At 38.5% G+C, this 23,905-nt stretch overlaps 1 protein-coding gene across 6 annotated transcripts in view; it reads left to right on the top strand.

Annotated features, from left to right (window-relative positions):
* Positions 1-23,905, top strand: part of UGT8 (UDP glycosyltransferase 8) — a 94,381-nt gene that overhangs the window by 52,248 nt on the left and 18,228 nt on the right. The gene's annotated exons all lie outside the window — the stretch shown is intronic.

Here is a 23,905-nt window from a genome sequence, read left to right as displayed (position 1 = left end):
TTCAAAAAAGTATATAGGTTTCCTATAATAATGTTTGAATATAGGTTATCCCTCTAGACTTGCTTAGTAATTGTCTTTTTAAAACTATGATGATTTAATGGCAATCATATGTAATATGTTATTTATGTGAGTTAAACGAAACCAGCTACTTAGATTAGGCTAATTTTGTTCCTAGTCCAAATAATTTTTCAACAGAGATGAAAAATACGACATAGCTGTTAGCTTTATGCACACATTGTACATAATCTGTGCTTATATTGATAACTTTACTTCTTTCAGCTGAATAGGGCCTCTAAAGTTTTATATCCAGTATTTGAGTACTTTTGTTTTTCTCTTTAAAAAGTCAGTATTAGGCACTACTGGTTACTACCAGCTGAAGCCTCACACAGCTGTGTATTTAGCATTTAATCATGCTAAGAATTGCTAATTAGAACATCAAACTGGACAAAGCATACCCAGTGGAGTCGAGACAATGCCATTTTTGTTTGAGAAACATAAATAAATAATCTTTACGCAGTAGTGGTTTCATTAATAAGCTTTTGTGCCGAGTATGGAAAGTAGGCAATCTTTAGCAAAATGTTTTAACCCGCTGGGAATACTTTATCAATATCATCCTTTCACAGAAATCTATAATCCCTCTAAAATGTGGCCAGCCTTAGTCAGAACTGTCAAGTTTACATGTGGCTTATCGACTTCTCTTTCTATTCTTCACTTTCCTTATTCTGTTCCCTTTCAGTAACACCCCCCAACCTGACAGCCACCCACCACTAAACACACACAGACTTTCTACTGCTCTCCTCTCCTCTGCTGTGTTTTACCTCTGATTTGAACCCCGCTGTAGCCCCTTCAGTCAGCCTTACTGTGGCTCAGGCTGCCCAGTGCTCCCAAATCAATCCCCTTCTCCTTTTCTTTTTGTTAAAAAAAACACCTTGTTTCCAAACCTGAGATGCAGTTAGCTAGCTGTAGTGTAGATGAGAACTAAGAAGTTTATTCAGTGCTGTGTTAATGGCTGATAGCAATGTTAACGTATTACCTTTCTAGGAGTAGTGAATATTTTATACTGAAATCGGAGGTCTCGTGTCAGTAAGACATCAAGTCAGATGAATCAATACCAGCAGCATAACTAGTCTGGTTAGGAAAAGGGAAAGATAATGGCTCCAGAGAATGAGGGGCACTTGCTGGGTGTCCCTAATATCAGTTCTTTTTACCCACTCACGTTATACGCTTAAAAGTTCTAACTTATTCTGGGAACGCAGCCATTTTAGCTCTTTACAGCACCGGATCTCACAGTCCTCGTGAGTTTAAGTGGTCATAGGAGGGTTACGGGGCCTGATGTGGTGCTAATACAATGGGTGCTTAACACTCTTGTAGATTTCACAGATTAAATAAGCCAGACAAATACTATGTTGAGAAGCAAAGATGTGCAGAAAATATTTAAATGCATTGAAAATGTTTAAATGGCACAGATTTTGTTGAAAATATTTCCTGTTAGAAGGATGCATTCGGGGAAGTACTGAAGTTATGATTGTCTGAAATTCAACAAATACATACTTCTTAGTTTTTTCTGTTGTTGTTTGTTTTTAGCCTTTGTAGACTAGCTCTGCTCCACTAATTCGTATTATTAAACCTATGTCCTTGTAAGTGGCAGAAGAGTTCTGGAATTCGAGAGACTGAAGTGTCCCATGACCGCCACTTGCTAGCTTTGTCACCTGAGCTTTCCACGTCCAGTTATTTGTAAAAGGAGGGGGATAATAACATTTTTGTCTATGTCAGAAATGTTCATTGAAGAATGAAATGGTATTTGTATCTATAAATTGCAGAGCATTATATAAAAGTAGAGAATTATTGAGCCATTTCATGGGAACTATACATTATGGATTTTAAAAGATATATATTAAGATGAGCTGCCTTTTTAAGAGAACATTTAGTGGAGAACCAAAGGTCTGAGTTTTAGTGCCATGTCCCCCACTAACTTCAATAACAAACAGGCTTTTTCTGGCAGTTTTGCTTATCTGGATGAAAACGAAGAGCTAAAATCTAAATCGAAAAGACATTTGGGAAGCCAAAATGTCCGGGAACTAAAATTCATACACTCGACTCACAGTAGATACCCTTAGACCTTCTTCCCCCAGAGTTAATTCACTCTAATTACATACCTGTAAAACAGCTGGGTTATTTTATTTCTAAGACTATGGAAGATTAAAAAAGCAAATAAATTTTTCATGTTGGCATGCTGAAAATAGTGAAAAATAACAATTGAATAATCTGGCAGAAAAAGGAGACCCCTTCCGAAACAACTAGAAGAAGAATAGAAGTAACTGAAAGAACATAGCCCTCTTGGGCCATTTAGTGTTACAGACGCTAAGGACATCGCTCTGTTACAGTGACACAAAAACAAAATTAAGTTCATATGTTATATATTCCCTGCATAATCAAAGAATGAAGTGTGCATAGCACCATTATTAGTCCATCCACCAATAATAGGCTCTAGCTATCATGTAAACTAAAGTACCCAGAAAGATGCAAATTCACAACAGGCTTCAGATAGCTTGTATTTGTACTTAGGTTAAGGGATCCAGAACTACTTCATCAAGATAGGCCCAATTTATTCATTTGCAAAATGAAGAGCTTGGGCTAAACTAACCTTTAGAATTACAAGCTAAATATGTAACCTCATCTATCTCTTCTACCAGAATAATATTGTATACTTTAAAACTCAGCCACATTTCTTGAAATCAATTCTTACATAAACTATATATATATATATATATATATATATATATATGATAAAGACGGAATAGCATGCAGTACTTGCTTTTCACTTAAAAACACAAAAAAAGCCTTTCATCTTTAAGATCAGACCATAAAATAACACTTAGACATTTTTAAGTTATTTATTCATTTATTTAACAACTATACATGAAGCACTTTCTTAAATCCATAGACTGTGTTAGCTCCTGGGAATAAAAGAACTTAAGTGTGGTGGAAGAGACAGATATTAAACTTCTAATCACATTAAGTGATATTTGGAAATGCTCTGAAGGAAAACATAGGTACCTAGAGAATGTGGCATTAGAACCTAGGAATAACAAATAGTGTCCATTAGGAGCTTTTAGCTGGGAGTCCCAAGTCCACTGCAGTTTTTCTGTCCCTGGGTTCTGGATCTGTGCTATGAAATGCTTACAGGATAAGACCACTGCCTTATAATAAGACCCTCTGGGGAATGCAGAACTAAAGCTCCTTCAAAGGAGTAATAAGGAAAACGTCAGGCTGGGCAGATTTGGGGGCATTCATTTCTCCTTCCCTCCCTCCCTCCTTCCTTCTGTCCCTCTTTTCCTTCTCTGCCATTCTTTCCATAATAATTTATTGAAGGTCACCATGTGTGAGGCACATTTTAAAACTCATCTCCTTTGACAGGAGCAAGGTCCTCCTTCTGCCACCACCGTGGCTGACATTTTAGGTCGCTCTGACGTTTGATTCATGCTGAATGTTCTCTACTTATTGGAAAGTTACTCCTTCCCACTAGCTGCTTGTTTGTCATTTTTCAATTTCACTAAGTTTAACAGGTTGGCTGTCACCAGCCATGCTTAGGTCCAGCATCATTTTTAGACATCTCTTACTGCAGAAGGTCTTCCTGAGCTTCCATCCCAAGCTCACTGAGGATCTCTAAGGCTCATAGACTTTCCTACTCTGATGGGGATCTCACCTGAGGACATTATTCATCCTTATAAAAGAAAATGCCCAGTCCTTCATACCTATATCCTTGTTTATTCACTCACTCACTTATTGAGCAGTATTTGTTGAGCCCCTTCCTTGTGCAGGGTACTCCATTAGATGCTGAGGATTCAGAGTAAAACATCATAGTCTCTACACCTCCAGAGGGTCTTACGTGTAGTCTGTTAGTTTTATAGCCCATTGGGATTTCCACGCTGGTTCCACTTGTGAAAGAAAACCCCGAGTGGAAGTGAAGGACAGCAATCTCTAGCTCTCTGTCACCTTCTTTATAGACTCCATTCACTTATATCATTCGTTCATCAGTTCTGTTAGCAAATACTTATTGAGGGTTAGACGTTATTCTGAATGCCATGGCCAAGTAGTATATGAACCATGCCCTCCATTAAAGGAACTGGAAGAGGCTGCCATCCCCAGACCTGACCTTATGGACATTCTGATGTCCCAGCTCTCTTGCTGAACAAGGATTTTCATATCCCCATTATGCCTAGGCACACAGTTAAGGCAAAGAGTAGGATTGGGTTTATGCACTCAGAAAGTGATGCCAGGAAAGGCAGCCTCCTGTTAATATGGAATGAAGAATCTCTGCCCTATAATCTTTACCATCTGTTTGCTTTGCCTTTTTTTCTTTTATTGTCCCTTGACTTTTCCCGTAAGATCCAAGTACCATTCCATTTGGAAACCATCTTTGTTGGAACTGATGTAAGGAGGGCTCCTGCTACTAGAATGGACTCAGGCTTTCAGGCCAGGCACTATGTTTTAATCATGGTTTCCCTGTTATTAGTTTTAGGTTATTGGGCAAGTTATTTAATTTCTCTGAACCTCAACTTTTTTAATCCATGAAATAAGAAAAATAATCCCATTGTAAAGATAAACATGATAAGTTGTAAGTGCCTGGCACATGTAGACTTATTTTTCCTTGGCTGCCTAGCGTTGTCTCCCAGAAATAGAGCTGATAGGAGGAAAAGGGGATCACAGGTAAGCACTGAACTGGAACGGAGATGACAGATGCTTTATTGGATTCATTGTTGACTTTACTTTCGTGTGGCACTTACTCCACTTTGGTTTTCACTGTTTTGATCTCATAGATTGATCGTTTTCATGTATAGAGATATTAGAAAAGTTTTTAAGAATTTTCCTTAGAAGAGAAACATTCCTCAGGTTCCTACATCTATAATATTCTTTAGAATGAATACATTTATAGCTGTTGACTCCAGTAGCTGCTCACTGCCATCTAAAATAAATAAGAAGGTGTTTAAAAAAATAGTGTTAAAGTAAAAAATATATATATATACATAATGTTCTAGAGCCATATATTGCTGGATTATATTTAATTTGAAGATGTAGCCTAGAAAATACCACCAAAAAGACAGGATAGTCTCACCTTAAAAGTGAAGCCCTAATTTTTCTGGCACTTTAATCATTACTGTTAATCTTAGAGTAATTTCTGTCGAGAAATTCTGGTAAACTTTTGATTGTCACTGTGTTCAAACACGACAGGCAAAAATCTAAATTTAAAAGCTAAATTAATAGCCTTTAGGAGGGCTAAGGATGAAGTTTGAACTAAAAATTTGCAGTGAATCTTTGTCAACTAATAATCAGTTGCTAAAAAAGGGATCACAAAAGCCCTACTGTTGGTAGCATTGTTATCTTCATAAGTAATAATGTTACTTTAAAATACAGCATCAGTTTTAGTTTATTCCTTCCTTTTCTTCCAGCCGTGTAAGAAATCTGTCCCTCTTTGCTCAACCTCATTTTGTTTCCATTACTATAAACAAAGCAGTACTTGACTTTGGATTATATTAAATTTTGGTCTGGTGACAGTTCTCAATGAGCCAGTCATAGATTCCAATTCATATGAGTGATGAGAAAGCTATGTCTTACGTAAAATATTTGGTCTAGAAATTTTTCATAATGTTAGTTAAAAAGAAGAAAAGAAAAAAAGAATATTTGATGTCTCTAAACCTCAGTGGATGTTAGCTACAGCTTTATTCATATACATTTATATGACTGGTGTTACGAGATTAAGACCCCGAGTGTTTTGACAATATTTACTGATTCATAAAATGAGAGATTAACCATTGAAGTAAATTGATAGGAAAATGAGAGAGGAGGGTGGAGAAAAAAATTGTTAAATTTTTCAGACTTAATTTTTAAGAGCAGTTTTAGGTTCACAGCAAAATTGAGATTTCCCATATACCCTTGCTTTCCCATTTTCAACACCCGCCTCCAGAGTAGTACGTTTATAACAATTGATGAACCTTGTGTCACATCATTACATCATAACCCCACAAAGTTCATAGTCTACATTAGGGTTTACTCTTGGTGTTGCACATTCTGTGGGTTTTGACAGACGTATAACGACATGTATTCATCATTATAGTGTCATACAGAATAGTTTCACTGCCCTAAAGTGCTATGAACTCCACCTATTCATCCCCCCCCCCCAACTCCTAGCCACCACTGATTTTTTTTTTGCTGTCTCTATAATTTTGCCTTTTCCAGAATGGCATATAGTTGGAATCATGTAGTATGTAGCCTTTTCAGATTGGCTTCTTTCACTTGAGAATATGCATTTAAGGTTCCTTTATGTCTTTTCATGGCTTGACAGCTCGTTTCTTTTTAGTACTGAATAATGTTCCAATGTCTGGATGGACCACAGTTTGTTTATCCACTTACCTACTGAAGGACAACTTGGCTGCTTCCAAGTTTGGGAATTATGATTAAGCTATAAGTACTTATATGTAGGTTTTTGTATGGTTATAAGTTTTCGACTCTTTTGGGTAAATACCAAGAGTAATTGCTGGATCAGATAGTAAGAATATTTTTAGTTTTGTAAGAAACTGCCAAACTGTCTTCGAAAGTGGCTGTATTATATTTGCATTCTCACCAGCGATGAATGAGAGTTCCTATTGTTCCACATCCTCGTCAGTACTTGGTATTGTCAAGTGTTTGGATTTTGGCCATTCTGATAGGTGTGTGGTGGTATCACATTGTTTTAATTTGTGTTTCCTTGACAATATAGAATGTGGAGCATCTTTTCATATGCTTCTTTGCCATCTATATATCTTCTTTAGTGAGGTATCTGTTCAGGTCTTTGTCCCATTTTAAAATCAGGTTCATTTTATTATTGAGTTTTAAGAGTTCTTTGTATATTTTGGATAACAGTCCTTTATCAGATGTGTCTTTTGCATTTTCTCTTAGTTTGCAGCTTGTCTTCTCATTCTCTTGAAATTATTTTTTATAGAGCAGTAAGATATTAATTTTAATCAAGTCCAGCTTATCAGTTCTTTCTTTCATGGATCATACCTTTGTCATTTTATCTATAAACAGTCATTGATATACCCAAGGTCATCTAGGTTTTCTCCTATGTAATCTTCTAGGGGTTTTATATTTTTGTCTTTTACGTTTACATTTGTGATCCATTTTGAATTAATTTTTGTGAATGGTGTGAGGTCTGTGTCTAGATTCTTTTTTTTTGTATGTGGATATCCAGCTGCTCCAGCACCATTTGTTGAAGAGACTGTCTTTGCTGCATTGTATGCCTTTGCTCCTTTGTCAAAGAGCAGTTTGTGTGTCTATTTCTGGGTTGTCTGTTCTGTCACATTGACCTATTGGTCTATTCTTTTGATAATGCCATAGTGTCTTGATTACTATAGCTGTAAAGTAAGTCTTGAAGTTGGGAAGCATCAGGTTTCCAATTTTGTTCCTCTTCTTAATATTATGTTGGCTATTCTGGGTCTCTTACCTCTTTATATAAACTTTAGAATCAGTTGATATCCACAAGATAACTTGCTGGAATTTTGATGGAATTGCATTGAATCTATAGATTAAGTTGGGAAGAGCTAACATCTTGGCAATATTGAGTCTTCCTGTCTGTGAACATGCAATATCTCCTATTTATTTAGTTCTTTGATTTCATTCATCAGAGTTGTATACTTTTTCTCACATAGACTTCATACATATTTTGTTAAATTTATACCAAAACATTTCATTTTTGGAGATGCTAATTTAAATAATATTGTTTAATTTCAAATTCCGTTTGTTCATTGCTGGTATGTGTATGGGAAAGTGATTGACTTTTGTATATTAACCTTGTATCCTGAAACCTTGATATAGTCACTTATTAGTTCCAGGAGATTCTTTTGGCCTTTCTAATCATCATGTCATCTGTGAACAAAGACAGTTTTATTTCTTCCTTCCCAATCGATATAATTTTTATTTCCTTTTCTTATCTTAATGTATTGCATCCCCATACAGTGTCAAAAAGGAGTGGTGAGAGGGGACATCCTTCCTTTGTTCCTGATCTTAGTTGGAACGCTTCTAGTTTATTTCATTTAAGTATGGTGTTAGCTCTACAGTTTTTTGTAGATGTTCTTTATCCAGTTGAGAAGGTACTTCTCTATTTCTAATTTACTAGCAGTTCTTATCATGAATGGGTGTTAGATTTTGTCAAATGCTTTTACTGTATATATTGTTATGATCATGTGATTTTTTGCTGTTTTAGCCTGTTGATGTGATAGATTAATTTATTTTTGAATGTTAAACCAGCCTGGCATGGCTGGGATTTTATTAGATTTTTAGAACCTAAACTAGATGCAATTAAACTTGAAGAAATTACAGGGTCTAGATTTCTCCATTGCCTGAATTAATCTTCTCATCTTCATTTGCAATTTGACAGAAAAAGGAAAAATTGACAGTCATTATTTTTCCATCCATCTGTGCATATTACAACATGATGGATAGTTTAAAAAGTTAATTTGAAATGTTACAAGATGAAATTTAATAGTTTTTAAGCATGTGGAAATTTCTTTTAAAGGGAAAGAGATAAACATCAATAAGAGGAGGAAATGGGCTCATTATGTTTTATAAGGGAGTATACATGGGAGTTAGTGCTACCATCAAGCTGAGTAACAGCCTCCTCTTGTCAAAATTGGTAACTTGACCCCCAGGTATTTAACAGAATTGTGAGGTCAGATGCACTAATGGCTGGCAGAAAGCTCACGAGCTTTTCCAACTTACATTAACCTTGGTGGAACTTTTTTTTTTTTTTGCAGTACGCGGGCCTCTCACTGTTGTGGCCTCTCCCGTTGCGGAGCACAGGCTCCAGATGTGCAGGCTCAGCGGCCATGGCTCACGGGCCCAGCCGCTCCAAGGCATGTGGGATCTTCCCGGACCGGGGCACGAACCCGTGTCCCCTGCATCGGCAGGAGGACTCTCAACCACTGGGCCACCAGGGAAGCCCTTGGTGGAACTTTTTTAAGCCATTTATATCTTTGAGATACTGGCACTTGGAGCCTGCAGGTTTTTCATCTGTATTAAGGGGAAACTAGCTACCTTATAGTGGTATTTTGCAGTTTAAATAGGATAGTAGAGTAAGTAAAGCACATTGTTTCATGCTATGCCCAGCATATACTAGGCATGCAGTAATCAATAGCAATTAGCTTAAAGCAAGAAAAACATACTGTTATAATATTTTAGTTCAAATTTTATTGATGTATACTTTTCAATATGAGATTCTTTAGCTAAACCTGTTCTTTTTACCAACTTATTGGGCTATGAATATTTTGCTTCCTGAATTCACTTCTCCATTTTCACTTGAATGAGCAGCTGTAATGAATCACCCAGTATGGACAGCTGAATAAACTAGCACTCAACAATTCAGTAAATAAAACATCATTTTATTTTTTTTCTCTTTTCTCTCTCATCTGCTTTAGTTTGTAAGCAACAGGATTTAAGTTTGCTGTTTGACTTTCTGTTGGTATAAGAGAAAAATGTATTTATTTTAAAAATGTTGTTTTAAAGTCCCATAAAAAGATAACTTATAGAAAACTTAATAGGGTGGAATTGTCTAAAGACACTATTTTCCTCTTGCATTTAGAGAAATTCCTTTTCTTTAAAAAATTTTTTTAATTAATTTATTTTTGGCTGCGTTGGGTCGTTGTTGCTGCGCATGGGCTTTCTCTAGTTGCGGCAAGCGGGGGCTATTCTTCGTTGTGGTGCATGGGTTTCTCATTGTGGTGGCTTCTCTTGTTGCGGAACACAGGCTCTAAGCGCGTGGGCTTCAGTAGTTGTGGTGCACGGGCTTCAGTGGTTGTGGCACGGCGGGCTCTAGAGCGCAGGCTCCGTAGTTGTGGTGCACGGGCTTAATTGCTCCATGGCACGTGGGATCTTCCCGGACCAGGGATCAAACCCGTGTCCCCTGCATTGGCAGGCGGATTCTTAACCTCTGCGCCACCAGGGAAGTCCAAAAAATTCTTTTTAATGCAGAATATGGTGTTGTCTTTTGTGTATATTACCGGTGGCCCTCTGAGATAAGATGGGATCTCTGATATGTATCACACTTTAATCAGAACAAAATTAGAAAGAGCTGACCCTTTAAAAGGTTGTTGTTCTCCAAAATGGGAAATCATTTTTGGGGGGCCTAAAAGAAAAACAAAGAAGCTTGCTTTTTGTTCTTGTTATTTTAATGGTGTTTTAGTTTGTGAAATTGTGGCTTAAGGTCCAAGGTAAAAGCTGTGAAATGGCGGGGCCCAGTACTTAAGATGCACAGTCACATTCTCTCTGACTTTTTTGTTTAAACATTAAGTTATAAAACCAATTCTGGATGCAAGATGATGGCAGTGGCATTGAAAGCAGCTTCTAGGCCATTAGGCACTTACGTTCAGAAGGATGGAAAGAAATACTATAACCGTTAAGTTTAAATTTTAATAATTACACAGTATTGGTGAATGATAAAGCACCTAAATATGGTGGATGACACCTAACTACAGTTGAGACAATTAGTTGGGAAAATCCTTGGGGGCAAAAAAAGTCCTGAACCATAAAATAACACGTAGAAGTAGTTATGTATTTTGTGGTATTCCATTTGGTACTGATAAAAAGGCCCTTGTGGGGCTTAGAATAAACGTTATCACGTATTCCCGAGTGAGGTTAGTATTACTTGACTTTTAAATAGCTTCTTCCTGCCATTACTGTAGAGTAAGGTACTATTTCACAGATAAATCATTCAAATTTATTTCCTTCTGACAGTGCTGAGCTCGGTGTTTGGCATATACACAGTAGGTCCTCAGTGGATCTCTGTTGGATGCATGAACGCACTTGTAACTTTTATGTTAGTTGCTTAGGTGGAAACAAAGACTTTAAGTATAGTACATATGGAGTTATAGAAAGGGAATCACTTTGGCTAACTTAGGCATTCTTTTTCTTTGTTTTTTTTTTTCTTTTTTTTGGTTTTCAACCAGATGTTGTATTAGAAATATACACCAAACTAAATCTTGCACAATAGCCAACCAACCACATGCATTCCTTTTTAATATTCTGTTGAAAGCCATGACACATCAAAAGTGAAATAACATATTTCTTAAACTACTTCAATGCATCTTTCTTCCTGGTTTCAGCAAATACTGGTGGTTCTTCCTTGGATATGTTTTCTGTCCCTTTCTGTTCCATTTTATTTTTCCATTCCCATTTTCTGCAAATTGTAATGACCTCATGTGTGACAATTACAAAGGCTGCTCACCTTTTTCCCAGACTCACCCTTCAGTCACAGTGTCCTTCTTCCCTGAACCTAATCTACCCTAAAAACAATGACTAATTAATCTTCAAACAGTACAGCACTGGTATTTCTCTCTTGATAAATTCTGTGTGGTTCCCATACATAAATGATTAAGTTCAAAAACCTGATACTTGGAGTCAGGACTACCTGCTTACCTTTCTAATTTTATTTCTCACAATTCACTCACAACTGATCTGGTCCCCATTTTTAACATCACTTCATTTGAAAGACTTCCTGAACCCTTAGATACTTTTATCAGAATTCCATAGTCTGTGTTAGCACATCATATTGAATTTGCAAGGAATTATTTACTCATCTTTCCCTCACTGGACTACGAGTGTCCTGAGGTAGACATCTTGTTTCATCATTTTGGTGTCCTTGGAGTTGGAATATTATAGGCCTTTCATAAACATGCACCAAAAGAACGAGTTAATGCAACTTATAATTTGTGGTCTATGCATTTTTAAATCTTTCCCTGCCTAAGATGTCCTGTCCTTGCTTTATGCCTATTAAAATCCCCTATCTCCTTCTTTCCTTTGTTCAGTTAAAGCTTACTGAGTGTTAAGTATCTGCAAGATACTCTACTGGGTACTGAGTATGCAGTGGTGAACATGCCTCTCTGCCTGGTCCCTCTATAGCTGAAAGCAGTGTGCTTGCCTCTTCCATTAACAATTTGATGTGCCCCTTTACTGGGGCTCATCACATCGCTAGTTATTTATTTGGGTCTTAATATTGCTAACGTGCTCTTAGCTCATTAAAGTCACGTCAGCTTCTACTATAATTAACTATTCATAAAACACCTACTACATACAAGGCTCAGAGATACAGACTTCCTAACCATCATCAAGAACTGAAAGTAAATAAGGATGCTTTGTGGAAGGAATTCAGACTGTATTTATAGAAGAAAAAATTTAATGAGCAATTAACAAGTCTAAGAATTGGTCAGAATTGTTAGGAAAGCCATTGTAGAATTCCTTGAATGGGAATAAGCATCAAGAATTTCACTACCAAGGGTCGTTGAAAATAATACTGGTGGATGTCCTTTGGTGTGGGCTCACCATGAAGAGGCATGACGTTGAGTGATTTACAGGCACCGTTTCATTTCATCCTCCTGCTTATTACAGGACAAATCTGTGGAAGACCTGTGAACACAAGCAGATATCCCAGCTCATGTATAGCATAGTATTCTTGCTTATTATTATAGTTATGTCAATTCAGTGTCATTTGTTTGCCAACTGGGGAAGTTTTCTACCATAAAGAATCTAAACTGTAATGAATTTAGCTTTTCTTCCAAAGTCCTTTGCCTATTCAGTACCTGGGCATATAGAACAGAACACTTCTTGGTTTGATTCCCTTTATTTATCTTCATTATGTAAGATGGAATGTCACTCCAGCGTATTGAGCTCACTCTCAGCAGATCAGTACGTGGTGACGCTTATGTGCTTTACTAACATTCGGAAGCATATGAAGAGTATGCACTTCTTACCTGTGGTGAGGAAGGAGGATTGTGTCATGAACATGTATGCTCAGTAGCATCACTTATATGTGTCTTCAGACACACAGATGACCTATTTTGTATTCTTTATATTTTTTCAGTCAAATCAAATCCAGGGTACTATTTAGGCTGTATGTCACGGTTTTGGAGAAAGGCCTTTTAAAAAAATCCTTCCATTATGACACAAGAATGAGATTTGACATAGGTGTACTTTTAGTCCAATTTTGTCATGTATCATAATGAAATAAAAATACATTTATGAAGAAGAAGCAGTTGGCACATTTTTAAAAACTCCATTGGCTGTGCTTCAGGTGGATTAATACATATGCACTAAAGCAAAAAAAAAAAAAAGAGAAAATAAGAAACACAGTGTTTACCAGTAACAAAATAAGTTAAGTTTTTTTTCCCATGAATATCACTGTTTTTCACTGCCTTCCAGTGCACTGCAAAGGGGAAGGTAAAATGTAGGCTTGGAGGATATAACGCAACATAGTATCTTTTCATTGATGAAGTAAAAAAAATTCTTTGTGGATTACTTGGATTAATATCTTCAATTTACATAACATTATTCTTCTGAGGAATTTAAAATAGTCTGAACTGTCTCATAGACTATATGGCCATACCACCATTTCATAATAGAGGGCACTAGAACTTAGGACTGGAACTCAGTTCTAGCTCCACTTCTGATTTCCTGGTTTCAGTTTATGTCTTTCTTCAGTTTCTTCAATTGTAAAATAAATTAGTAGGACTGTCATGAGTTTTAGCTCTTCAGACTTTGTGATGCTGGCGTGAGGTTGGATTTTCAGGTGCAACTCCTAGTCACCAGGGTATTAGAGATTGATGATATAGTATGGGTAGAGTATTCTAGCTTTAAATCAACCCAAATGATCCAGAAATTAGCATTCTTATTAATAATTTGCAATGCGGTACTTCTTAAACCTACACCACAGAGTAATGAATTTGTTCACCTGGGTGATACCGGGAAAACCATATGCAGTCAGCCATAAACATGGACACTTATTTGAAGTCTCCTATTTTGCATTCTTCTTCATAATTGCATTACTTAGGAATTATGTTTAACACAAAAAACAGAAAACAAATAAATAGTTGTGCACAATGGAAGTGTATTTTTGTGTCACAAAAAGGAATTTCTGGGCTTCCCTGGTGGCGCAGTGGTTGAGAGTCCGCCTGCCGATGCAGGGGACACGGGTTCGTTCCCCGGTCCGGGAAGATCCCACATGCCGCGGAGCGGCTGGGCCCGTGAGCCATGGCTGCTGAGCCTGCACGTCCGGAGCCTGTGCTCCGCAACGGGAGAGGCCACAACAGTGAGAGGCCCGCGTACCGCAAAAAAAAAAAAAAGGAATTTCTAAGGTTGGCAGTCCAGGGTGGTATGGCAACTTTGAGACGTCAGCAGGGAACCAGCTCTCTGTTCTGCCATCCTGGAGTGCAGCTCTGGTCCTCATAGCCAAGATGGCTGCTGTGTTCCAGCCATTGGCAGGCCCAATTACTTCCTCTTAACATCTCATTGTCCAGAACATTGGCTGCTCACCTTTTCATGCTCAGCTTCAGCTAAGGCAGGAAAATGTCCTCTTTGCCTGGGCTGCAATGAGCCTAGCTAAAAGCTGGGAGTTGTTACTAAGGAAGTAGAGAAAATAGATATTGCTAGGCAACTAGCACTCTCTCCTACAATCTTATACCTTCGTTTTATTATTTTAAAAAAAAGGACTTTAACATTATTTGTAGATTAAAATTAACATTCCAGGATGTATTTATTTTATGGCTTTGTGGTGTGGGCATTCCCTCCTACACCTGGGTGTTTCCTCACTTTGAGAAGTACAGATTTATATGTGATTGTTTAAATTCAGTAAACACTGACTAAAATGGTATGTGAACTGTTAATTAAAAGCAGCAGTGTTTTGGACCAGTGGATTTTGAGTTTTGTGTTGTTGTTGTTGTTTTTACCACGCTGGATTGGTATGCAGAGGTTTTTCCCAAGCTGAGCTGGAGATTCTGCATTTGCCCTGAGGACCAGTTGTGCGTAGGGATCACTGGTTCCTCTTTTCCCAGGTGCTAAATTCTTTACTGTGATTCCAGCTGTGTGGTCACATTCGTTGCCTTTTGAGTTGCATTATTTCAAAATGACTGGCAATTGACCAGCCTTGGAACCCTTTTTCATATCACTTTATCTGCACGTTCTCCTCTTGGAGCAGATTACAGTATTACAAATAGCACTTGTAGAGTAATTTTCCCACATTCACATTTCTCTTATGTATGAGCTATTTTTTTTAAGGATTGTATGCTTAGAAGCCATCTGTGTACAGCTATTACTTACAAATATATTAAAGCTAATTTGTCCATTTTTACTTTAAATATATGTACATTCTTACATTTTTTTGCAATACTTAGTCTAATATTGTGACTATGATTTCTAATTCCATGAAAATAATTTCTTTCTTGGTGTTGTTTTTGACTTTTGGTTGTTGGTTTTTCATCTACTTTGAGGATTATTCAGTTTGTCAGAATCAACTGTCAGGTAACAGGAATCCAAGATGAACTCACAAAATTGGGGTGGGGGGGCGGTTTGTTTGTTTTTTTAACCTTTGAGCCCTCTGGCACATGTTCTTTAACTGACCATGTTCATTTCTTGCTTTTCCATAGAAAGGCTTTTTCTGCTGTAGATGTGCAAACTCACCTCTCTTCAAAAACTCTTTACTTGATCGATCCTTGAAACATCTGATCTCTGTTCTTCGCAGTATTTCTTCTGTACTTTTGTTCTCAGTTTGCCTAGTCTCAGACATATTTTTAGAACTAGGTGAGATAGTTGAGATTTTTGCCCGCAAACTTCCTCGTAGCTGTTAATTCAGAGGGAAAATTGGTTTCCCCATTTTTCCAATTTTCATTTTAGTGGATGATCATCATAGAAATTTTCCTTTGGAGCCACATAGTGAAATAAATCACGTATATCAGGAAAATATGTGAACAATTGGACTTAAGATTTGGCAAGTCTTTATTCTTTCCATTTTTCCTCAATTGAGAATACTTGAAGACTCCTCTTCTAAGAGAAGTATTACTTAAGCCCTTTTCTTTAGCCATGTTTCTCTTTTATAAGATAAAATTCTCACATCTTTTAATTTTATGTGAAATTTAAGACAATTTCAAGACTACAAACAAATACTGGCTGGTTTTCCATACATACATCACTTCTGCTCTCTTGCTGTAATGCTCTGTTAGGGGCTTCCTTCATGTCTCCTCTTTTACAAACATATTTCAGATTCATAAACTCTTTAAGTTGCTTACATTTAAAGATATGCAGAGAGATGTTTTATTTTTAACAGATGCAGCAAGTCCATCCATCACTAATGCCCAGGAATAGGAGTAGAGAAGGTGAATTTGTTGTCCCAAAGTTCCCATTGGTACAATGTTATCCATCACAGCTAGGTTCTTACGGCATCTCCTACATGACCTTTAAGTTAATTATTTATCCATAATATCTTTGAAGTACTGAAGTCAACATCAGTTATCCTGAGTTACCACGTATAACAATAACATTTTGTGAAAATGCACATAGATTTCAGAAAAAGATTTACAAATGAACCTTAAGAATAAACCTGTTTATAGGTTGATGGCTGTTTGCATGGGTTTGGTTTAGTAAAACAATAATGAAAACTTAATGTAACCCATCGGATAGATATATATCCAATGAATATTTATTGAGTGTAGATGAGTCATGGGCCGTACACTCCTTTAGGTGCTATGGTATTCAAGGAAGTTATAGTCTGCTAAAGGAGATGATATATGTATGCAAATAATTTTATAACAAGTTCAGATGTGGACAGTACCTAATGGAGATGTAAAGTACTATCAAGAGAAATATAGAATAGATTCTTAAACTTGGCAAGAGCAGAGATTGATGTAGAAGGTGGTGTTTGTTCTGACCTTGAGGGGCCTGTTGAATTTGGGTAGCTAGGAGTACCATGATGCAGGGGAAGCAGAGAACCCAGTTACCAGTGAGAGCAGGATGGGATAGGCTAAGAGAATGTGGAATGATCTGGTGTGGTTCAGGGTCAGAAGTGAGAAACAGACTGACCTTGCACTGTCAATGACAATTTTAAGATTTTTCTCATGGATAAAGTTAAGAGAAATTGGGTACTCAAGCACTGAGTGGAGAGTACTTGAATAAGACTTTTAAAATACACTGGTTCAGGTTGGGCAGTAAACTTTTGAGAGGGCCCAGGCATTAGGACAAAAAGCAGATAGGTGAGAAAGGAAATTTGGGGTTTCTTGTTCAAAGATAGACTTCTACTGCAAGCTTCTCTAGGAGCACAGTGGTTAATTGTGTTGATGGAAGGAAGTCATGATAATGGTGAACTAGGAGAACAGATCAATCCAAGTTGTAGTTCCACAGAATTGACTTGAGAGTATGAAGATGCTGAGGGAGTGCTCCTGGCAGAGCATGCCTGGAGAGAGACCAGGAAGTGTAACAACCCACACAGTCTTCTGATGATTATCCTCCATTGGTATAGCCTTTGCTGGGCCCAGCTAGGATTTTCATCTTATTCTGAGCTTCCCTTTCTCTATCCAAGCAGAGAGTGAGATTTGTTTCGTAATACGTAGGGTGAGTGCATGGAAGGTTACACAGTCTAGCTGGCACTGTTACCGTGGCTCTGCATGTTTCTGCCCCAGGGAGAAATGCTTTCCCTGAGATGACTCACCTACTCATCCCAGGATCAATGAGCCATTGCCCAGACCCTTCTGGGTCATTGGCTTTTTTTTTTTCTTTCTTTTTTTGCCATACGTGGGCCTCTCACTGTTGTGGCCTCTCCCGTTGCAGAGCACAGGCTCCGGATGCGCAGGCTCAGGACGCGCAGGCTCAGCGGCCATGGCTCACGGGCCCAGCCGCCCCGCAGCATGTGGGATCTTCCCAGACCGGGGCACGAACCCATGTCCCCTGCATCGGCAGGCGGACTCTCAACCACTGCGCCACCAGGGAAGCCCTGGGTCATTGGCTTTGTTGCATAGGAGGAGTCGTACTTCCTGAAGAGTTGTAGAAATAGATTATGTAAAGGCGGAGTGAGATGGAGGGGAAGAGGTGGGTCAGTTCCTAGTTTTCTAGTCTGTATAGCCTTTTACCCCAAGCTGACAGCCAGAGGAAACCAAAGACTTCTGCCTTCTTCACAGCCATGTGCACCACTCATGTTCAACATGGAAAGACACAAGACTTAATGGAAATATCCATTAGGTCCTAGGATTCAGTCTCATTGCATATTTTGGTATTTGTCTAGCTTCTTATGTATGTATTTCGGCATTTGGGAGAAGCTGACTCAGGTGCACTTTGATGCTGTCATTGACCTGCAAGGATCTAATTGAATGATTTACCCCGGAAGTGATATGAACTAGACTAGTTTTTGCCAGTTTTTGCATTTACTATTTTTTTTATAGGTTTAGAATCTAGAAAGAGCAATATCTGTATTATAATATCAGAAAAAGGGAGATTTTCTTTGATTTATGAAGGGATTCTTTAGTTGCCAAGGAAATTTTTTTTGACATTTTATTTAATTGAACTATCAATGTGTTTCCAATTGGTTTTGGAACTGTTAGCATACAAATTTTCATTGCTTGTTGCCACACTCTTCCATTGGAAATTCAACTCTGAAATCAAGAATGAATTTACAGGGCTTCCCTGGTGGCGCAGTGGTTGAGAGTCCGCCTGCCGATGCAGGGGACACGGGTTCGTGCCCCGGTCCGGGAAGATCCCACATGCCGCGGAGCGGCTGGGCCCGTGAGCCATGGCTGCTGAGCCTGCGCCTCCGGAGCCTGTGCTCCGCAACAGGAGAGGCCACAGTGGTGAGAGGCCCGCATACCGCAAAAACAAAACAAACAAACAAAGAATGAATTTACAGAAATTTAATGTAAATGCGTATTTTGAAATTATTTATTCCTAGAGTCTCCCATTTCCCCAGCATAGAGGGAAGAAATGGGGCAAAGGCAGTATTTATGCGATGCTGATAGTGAAACTTGTGCATCTGACCTGGACTGTGACATTCTGGGCAGGGAACCATGTCTTGCTCTTTTGTATTCCTGGCCCCTGTTACCTGGAGCAAAGAAAGTGACCAGTACAGTTTAACTGTTGCTGAATTATTGGTGACATGAATATGACTGCAGATTAATTAAGGGCACTGTACCCAGTCCCTGTTGCTAATATCAGTACACATCAAAAGGGAATGTGGCTATAAGAATTATTTTGGAAAAATACCAGGTAAATATTACATTTTTCTCTATTGAAGTATTGATGAGGGCCACAGGTCCATGGCTCAGAATTAGGTTATTTTGTATTATTGGGCCTCACCTTTATTCATCATCTTATTTTCTTAGAAGAAATAATTTAGATAGGTTGAAAATCACAGAATAGGTATTCAGTGACTGTCAGTTACTTCCTATTCTCCCAGTCTTTTCTGAGAAAAAAAATGCTATGCTAGGGACTTCATGTGGATCTCTTAGCCCTGTTTTTAGAGTCCAGCTGTGACTCTTGAGAAACTAACCAAATGAAGATCTATTGAGATATTCCAGTTACTAGAGGTGTAAGGACAACTTCAGTGGCATTTAAACAACCATTTCTCTGGCCCTCAGAGTCTGTAGCTGAGGAATTCAGGCAGGACTCAGTGGGAAGGGCTTTCTCGTGTTTCCCATTTATCTGCAGCCTTAGCTGGACAACTTGAGAACTAGAAGCTGGAATCATCTGTAGGTTCATTCAGTCACATGTTTGGCTGTTGATATTGGCTGGTGGCTGAGACTTTGGTTTTGGCTGTTAGTTAGAACACCTACTTGTGGCCTCTCCACGTGTGGTTTGGATTTGCACATAGTATGGTGATTGGGCATCAACAGTGCATGTTCCAAGAGAGAGAAGCAGTTGGCATCTGTAGCCTTTTTTATGACCTCGCCTTGAATGTCACGTAACGTTACTTCTACTATATCAATTGATCAGGAAAGTCACAGGCTTTCCCAGGTTCAAGGGGTGTGGACACAGCCCCATTGTGGGAGGGAGCAGCAAGGTTCTGAAAGCATGTGCAAGACTGGAACTAATGCTTGAATTATTGCTGGGAAAATACAGCCTGCCACACAATATACTTCCCACGTCTTTTGCTGTAATTTTCACATATGATTAATAATTTGCATCTTTCGAGGTTGTTTTTACCTAACAGCCTACTTACCGATTCCCTGTATCTAGTTGTTTGTTTGTTTGTTTTTTTAATAACTTGCTGTTAAATGTGTTGATCACATGCTGAAATTGATGGAGGGAAGTTTAAATTAAAAAATAAAAATTAATAGATTATCTAGAATTTTTGATTTGTATTTCCCAGTGAGGCAATTATAGGTTTGTTAATACTTTGGAGAGCAAATAGTTAGGATTTATAATCCAATTAGATTGTAAAAGGAATAAAATGACTTCATCCTTCTTTTGCACAAGTAAATAATGAATACTCACCTTCTCGGTAATTTTTTCCAGTTTCTTTTTGCTGTGTGCTCTTTCGCTCTTCTCTTGCCTTTAATTTTAATCAAAGGCATCTTAATTCAGACATATAGCAAAGACGTACTTGTCAGTGAACTACCATGTCCATTCTTTATGTTACTAAGCTATATTTTGTGATAGGACAGGGAGTTATACAGATATCTTATACAGGAATTTCTCAGTGGAAAATAGTTCTAAGAAAAATAAAAATTGGTATGGACTCCCTTTCTCAAACTTGCTTATTGTGTTTTATATCACCTTCTTTTCGGCCAGGTGCTAGTTTTGCTGGTCAGGAAGTCATTGTCTTTTCTGCCTGAATAGCACTGAATTCAGCGAGTTAGACTCCAGAGAAAAGCTCAGCTTCTCTCAGCTTGAAGGGTGTCTGGAGAGCCCAGCAGGGGACTCCACGGAATTAAAGCCATCAGATTAAGTAGGAGTCTTTCTGGAATCAGAGTAACTGATGGTCATTTCGTGGTTTTGATTTGCTTTGGGGTCCTCCCTGAAGGAACTGGATTGAGTATAGGGCCCACTCAACTGGGCTACAGCTGCAGGCGGGTGCCATGGGTCCTCTGCACTCCTACTTACTGAACTAGGGGACCACGTTCTAACTAGTGCTCTGAGCAGAAATGTAACTAATTTATTCTGTTAGGTATTCTAGACCCAGAATCTCTTTTTCTCACTTCTCCTTAAAGAGTCCACTGTGTCGCCGGTTGTCCATAACACTCATGTGTTTCCCCTTGATGTATTTGAGAGCTCTAAAAACCTGTATCTGCAGCCCAATTTTCCCTCCCAAGTTTTCTGGTTCCCACTGCTTTCTAAGTAGTTCCACTTGGATATTACACAGAAATCTCAATTCATTACGTTCAAATATAAACTCTTCTTCTTCCCCCTCCTCAGACGTGCTTCTCCTTATAGGGTTCTTCTCTTGGTTAATTACAGAATTATTCCAAGCCAGAAACCTGAAAATCATGGTAGCCCCATCCTCTCCCAACCCCTCACTGTCTTTGGTTCTAACAAACACCCACCTGCACCCACTCCTTCCTCTTCTCAGCCTTAGAGCCTCACCTTATCTCCCCTGGTCTCCTCCTGCACCCGTCTCACTCTACTACAGCCATTTCCCTTGTCCACCTTCACACTAGACATGAATTTTGCCTCCTTCATCGTGTCTTTCTGGCATAATATTGTGATTATCACAAAGAAACTTTCATTTTGCTTTTCCTGGAAGGAAAGAAGGCAGACGGGTGGACTGGCTGGCAAACCTACCTTTATTTTCTCCAGGCAGGCCATGTAGTTAAACTCTAATTTTAAAATGCCCAACGTTCTCTTCGTTAGTTCAAATTCTAGGGAAGAGACGGTGTTACTTATCTAAGAAACTGGATGGAAAAAATAAAACAATGCATTTATTGTTTATTTTTTAAGGATGTAGATTACTACTGCCTTTCTTGATTTATGAAAAGAAATAAGTAGTGAGCACCTACGATTTCTCACAACCCAGGAAGAGAGAAAATCCTGTGCCTAAACTCACACACCACAAGGTATGTGATGTGTGTCCTCTGAGAGAGCACATCTCACAGAGAGTTAGTATCCTTTGTGAGAACTTTGATAAATAACTATGAGGTGAAGAGGATATGCCAGGCACCGAGGGGCAGGCTATATTTGAAGAAGGAAGAGTAGATGAGGGGTGGAAACCTGATGGGAGGTGGGGGTAGAAAGTTAGGTTGTGGCTACATTGTTAAGAATGTAAACTCTCTGGGGACAGGAATTTTTGGTGATAAATTTCTTCTTTGGTATGTCTCAAGTGCTTAGAAGAATGCCAGGTATGGTACACGGCAGGTAGTCAATAGTATTTGCTGAATTAATGAATGGACTCCTCACTTGCCGAGGCACTATTTGATAAAGAAGTATTTGTTAGCCATGGTCTTTTTTTTTCTTTTGCAGTATGCGGGCCTCTCACTGTTGTGGCCTCTCCCGTTGCGGGGCACAGGCTCCGGAAGCGCAGGCTCAGCGGCCACGGCTCACGGGCCCAGCCGCTCTGCGGCATGTGGGATCTTCCCGGACCGGGGCACAAACCCGTGTCCCCTGCATCGGCAGGCGGACTCTCAACCACTGCGCCACCAGGGAAGCCCCATGGTCTTTTTTTTTCCTGCAGGAATGTGAACGTTTAGAGTTGACAGCAGATTGTTTTGGAATGTTCCAGGATCACAGATCTGTATACTACACTCACATGTGCCAAGACAACATACGCCTACTGTTTCTGCATCTTTATCCCTCCCTTTCATACCCCTGTCCTCCTTGTCTGTTACAAATCCTCATGCTCAGATCTCTCTCATCCTCCCCAAACCTCTGGATTCTTAATTTCCTTTTGTAACATAAGAAAGATTTAGCTGTCACTGTTTGCATTGATTTTTTTTTTTCCTGGTGAGATTTTCATCTTTTTACACCCAGTGGTTACTTTCCATAGTGCCTGGGTACCTTGCCATGATCATATCCTTGGGACATCCTGACTGTGTGCAGTTTCTTGAAGGTCTTAAGAGCCTTGAAAATTTAACTGTCTTCAAAGTCAAATCAGGGTTTCAAATTTTGCTTACTTCTTTTAATTGTAACTGTAATGGCAACAATTAAAAGCCTTATGAGAAAGAAAAAAGATACTGCAGAATCTCAGTGGAAATGAATACACCCTTCTAGGTACTTATTACATCCTCCTGAAAATGTTCGCTGTGTTAATGAAGGCATCTTCTGAGATTTTTTTTTTTAAAAGAACCATCACCTTGACATTGATCACTCTATTGCTTCTTCAGGTTAGTTGTGGCTTAACTCCTTTGGATAATCTTAGAAATTACTTGACTGTTCTGAAAAACTGACAACTATATTTGATACTGCATATAAAACATTTTTTATACTTTTTCTCATTTATGTATTTGTTTTAACTGGCTTTATTCTGAAGGATCAAAAACATGGCGAAGAGAGTATGTATAATTCAGAGAAAATGTCTTGGTGCAGAATAACTTTATTTTTTTCCTTTTCTCAGTGTGGCTATCATTTCAGTCCATCATCTGTGTGCTGCTTCTCAGACTTCCTGCCCTGGGAAAATAGCACCATAATTTTTATGTTTCAAAGCACTTTTATATATTTGATCCCATTTAATCTTCACAGTGCCCCTGTGAAGTATTATCAGCATCTTTTAAGAAGAGAAAGCTGGGCCTCAGAGAGAATAGGCACTTGATGGGGATTGCACAGCAATCTGTAGAATTGGGGTTTAAACCAAATTCTTTGCCAATTAACTCAGTCAAAACAATAGTTGGTCCGTTTTCGTTTTGAATGGTAACTTTTATATTTTCAATGGTATTTTTAATTATTGTTTGTTTACCAAGTCTTGGTTAACTATCTTAGCAGTAGTCAAAAGATCACGTTTGATGTCCCGTGGTGTTTTTAAAACATTTTATATCAAAAATGTTCATTATTATCTTATCTACTAGATTTTGCAGAATGAATATTTCAGCTCTGTGCAGCCCACCTGACCAAATTGGAGCATTCTTTGTATCAGGCCCTTTAAAATGGGAAAAGAGGCCTATTGATATTGGTGTTGGGAACAAGAACAGAGGTCCCAACACCC

This window comes from Stenella coeruleoalba, assembly GCF_951394435.1.
Source record: "Stenella coeruleoalba genome assembly, chromosome: 4".
Taxonomy (NCBI): domain Eukaryota; kingdom Metazoa; phylum Chordata; class Mammalia; order Artiodactyla; family Delphinidae; genus Stenella; species Stenella coeruleoalba.
This window is presented reverse-complemented; position numbering and strand designations above follow the sequence as displayed.